Source organism: Equus asinus, chromosome 1 (genome assembly GCF_041296235.1).
Source record: "Equus asinus isolate D_3611 breed Donkey chromosome 1, EquAss-T2T_v2, whole genome shotgun sequence".
Taxonomy (NCBI): domain Eukaryota; kingdom Metazoa; phylum Chordata; class Mammalia; order Perissodactyla; family Equidae; genus Equus; species Equus asinus.
In genome coordinates this window covers 2,310,616-2,314,274 of record NC_091790.1, presented here as the reverse complement: position 1 = coordinate 2,314,274, position 3,659 = coordinate 2,310,616, and the positions used below count along the sequence as shown (strand labels likewise).

The 3,659-nt window shown below is 42.5% G+C and overlaps 1 pseudogene; it reads right to left on the bottom strand.

The window, feature by feature from the left end:
- Positions 1 to 2,160: 2,160 nt before the first annotated feature.
- On the bottom strand, positions 2,161 to 3,438 carry LOC139045457 (mortality factor 4-like protein 1 pseudogene; annotated as a pseudogene).
- Between the last annotated feature and the right edge of the window lie 221 nt (positions 3,439 to 3,659).

Below are 3,659 nucleotides of genomic sequence, written 5' to 3'. Positions count from 1 at the left end.
TCCAAATGCTTAGTGATGCTACAGAAAGGTAGACCTTAGCAAAGAGATGAAGCGGAATACTAGCAAGAGAATATGTTCCATGCTAAACTCATCAACCAAAGGTAAATGTTACCGTCATTCATGTTACTACTGATTCCCTTCACGAATAATCGAAGCAGGCTAACATCCTCCCACGATCAGGCCAAAAGTTGGTCCAGAAGTCCAATTCATTGGCGGACCTGTGATATAGCAGGTAAGTGCCCGCGTTCCACTTGGGCGGCCTGAGCTTCACAGGATAGCACCACGGTTTTGGATCAGATTACTAGCGTTAGGAAATCCAGATTTCACGGTCTGGTGGGCAAAGACATCACAAAGAAGTAGAAGTGGTGAGGGAAACTGAGCAATATGCACCAGAAAAAAACCATGTGAATATTACAATCTATGGACGCATCAGCTACACTTCCCCAAATGATGAAGGAAGGAAACATGTGACTTGCCTGGTGGAATTGTCAGACTGCTAGGAGATGACATGATAAGTGTGCATCAGGGGATTGCCTGAGCAACTTCAACTTGGGAGGGAGTCCATGACTTTCTCTGGGGAAAGTCCACCCATTTCACCATATCCACAAAACATAAGAGATAAAATCTTTGATATTCTTAACGGAAAAAGACTGGTGTGTAGAGGGAATGTAGTAGACCTTTCAAAGTTCGAGGAGAAAGTTAGAAACCGACAAGAAATCCAGAGAAAGGAAAACTATCCTACCTGGAAATGGGGAGTGGTCAGACTGGTATGCGATGGCTCTGAAACACTGTGTGCATGGAGGTTGTCAGGACAACTTAGAATTCTGAGTGTGTTTATGAACATGTCACCCAAGATGGCCACATCTATACAGTCCGAAGATTGGCCATTGTGTGGCTATAGATCGTCTTCCTTCTCCATTCGTCACTTCATGGGCACCACGTAGGCTTCCAAGTCTTGGATATTGGGAATAAGGCTGTGGTGAACACAGTGGTGCATGGATCTCTGAGCATTAGTGTTTCCAAGTTCTTTGGATATATATGCCACAGAGGAATAGCTGGATCATATGGTAGATGGATTCTGAAAATTCTAAGGCAATTCCACAGCACTTTGGGTAGTGGCTGCACCTGATTACACTCCCCCCAGCAATGCAGGAGGCTTCCCTTCTCTCCACCTCCTCTCCGAGACTTGTTGTTCCCTGTCTTCATCCCTATAGCCATTCTGACCACTGTGAGCTGCTATCTCATTGCCGTTCGTATTTGCATTGCCAAAGATTTAATGATGATGAACATGTTTTCATACAGACTGTTGGCCATCTTTTATCTTCCTGGGAGAAATATCTCTTTCCATCTTTTGCCCACGTTTTATGGGGCTCATTGTTTTTTTATTGTGGAGACATATGAGTTCATTGGATATTTTGACTAATCACCCCTTCTCCGATGTGTGGTTTGCAAACATCCACTCGCAGTTGTTGTGCTGTCTTTGCATTGAGTCGATGGAGTCGTTGGCTGTTCGGAAGCTTCTGCGTTGGATGGAGTCCCGCTTGTTTCTTGTTTCCTTTGTTGCCCTTGCCCAGTCACACATGCTTCTTCCAAATAATCGGCTAAGCCAGATGGCAAAGGTCAAGCTGCCTGCGTTTTCTCCTAGAAGTTGCATGGTTTCAAGCCTTCCATTCAAGGCCTTAATACATTTCCAGGTGGTGTGTGTGGCTGGTGTAACATCATGGTCTACTCTCATTGTGATACATGTGGCTGTGCAGTCTTCCCAGCACCGTTTCTTATCGAGACTCTCCTTTCTTTTTTTTTTTTTGAAATTTAAAGAAAAAATTTATTGAAGATCTTAAAAACAATTCCTAGAAGATTGACTTTTCCAGAAAACTGCAGCTACACAATGCATTGCGTCTATCATGTTAAAACGTGCATTAGACACAAATACAAAAACCATGAAACAAGCCACCATTCTTCAACAATCTTAGCAAAGATAGAATGCCTAAGAAACGACATGGATGACTTGCAAAGGATGGGCTCTTTACTTTAAGCACCATTTAAAAAAAAGCACAAATGGGTGAGTGTGTTCAGTTATATACACTGAATTGAACCTTTGGCACTAGGAATCAGAGCATTTTGTCATATAGCATTAACACATATTATAAAAGTGCGTAGTGTCAAAGGAATAGAACCACCAGCATTCAAAAGCACCTTTGTCAACTAGGCAATAAAACACTCTACAGTATGTCTCTCCATTGTCCATCATGAATACACTGGTAGTAACTTTGAAATGAAAAAAAAAAAAGGAGCTGTAACCCCTTTTATTTTCTCTGTTTAAAATCAAACAGAAAACAAACAAACATCAATTCTGTTATACACTGACATTTTCAAAGTACATCATTTGTACAAGAGAAGGACTAAGAACAAAAATGTGTTTACAGAGATCCAAACATAAGTGAGTGTCAGCGCCTCTCACACAGCTTTCCGGTGGTACTCAGGGGGAGCCACTTCATAATCGCTGGCACTAAACAAAGTTGCAGAATTCTTTGCCAGGTATTTGAGGAAATCATGAAGATAATTCAGTAATAAAGCAAGGCTCTTCTCATCCAGAGGTGTATAGGCCAACATTGCTCCAATTCGTACAAATAATCTCAGTAGATGTGGCACTCCATACACCTGAGACATGGGAGCATCAGGGTGTTCTCAAGGATTTCAGCATACTGTGGTCTCTCAAATTTGTAGAATAGCTGAGTGCCCAACATTACATTGAAGTATTCCTTTATCCCTGCCACAACTTCGTTAACAGCATACTCCTTATTGTCTGTGTTTCCTCGAGATTTCTTATAATTTGCATAATCCTCTAGAATGGAATCCACATTCTTCTTGGCAGGAAGATAAAAAAGCTGTTTTTGCCGGGTAATTAAGTCCCAGTCATCAACAAGCCATGGTTATAGTTCTTCAGGAATCTTGACTTTAACTTCAACTCTGTTCATGAATGTTTCCTCATTTTCAACAGTAGGATCTACTCGAGCCCTTTTCTTGAGAGGAGGCTGAGGTGTCTCACTGGTACTGCCACCATCTCCATTTCCAGGTGTTTTCTGCTTGTTCTTTTTTGTTTTCACTTCAACGTTTTTCTGCTGCAGCCCAGATGTCTTCTTTCCTGGAGCAGCCCCTCTCATCTTCCCCTCTGCATAATGCTCCTGATTGGCTTTTTGAAGTTCTCGCTGTTTCTGCAGATTGGTGTCCACGTATTTGAGTACTCGGCTTTCTGGAACCCATTCATCCCAATTTTTATTCCAACCACTGTAATGTATAAAATATTTCACTTGCTTGTCCTTTATGGCAACCTTTACACACTTTGCATCATAAAGAAGAGGTCCATGAAAGCACAGCACTCGCTCACCCTCCTGGAATTTAGGCTTCGGGTCCTGCTTCGGCGCCATTTATCCGAGACTCTCCTTTCTCTGCTGTCTCCTCTTGGCTCCTTGGTCTAAAATGGGCTGTCAATATATGTGGGAGTTGACCTCTGGGCTCTCGATTCTGTTCCTTGTGTCTGTGTGCCTGTTTTTGTGGCCAGCCTTTGCCGTTTCAGTACCTAGCAGTTCGTCCTATATGTGGAAATTCGAAAATGTGGTACTTGCTGAGTTGTTCATTTTCCTCAGGATTCCTTTGGC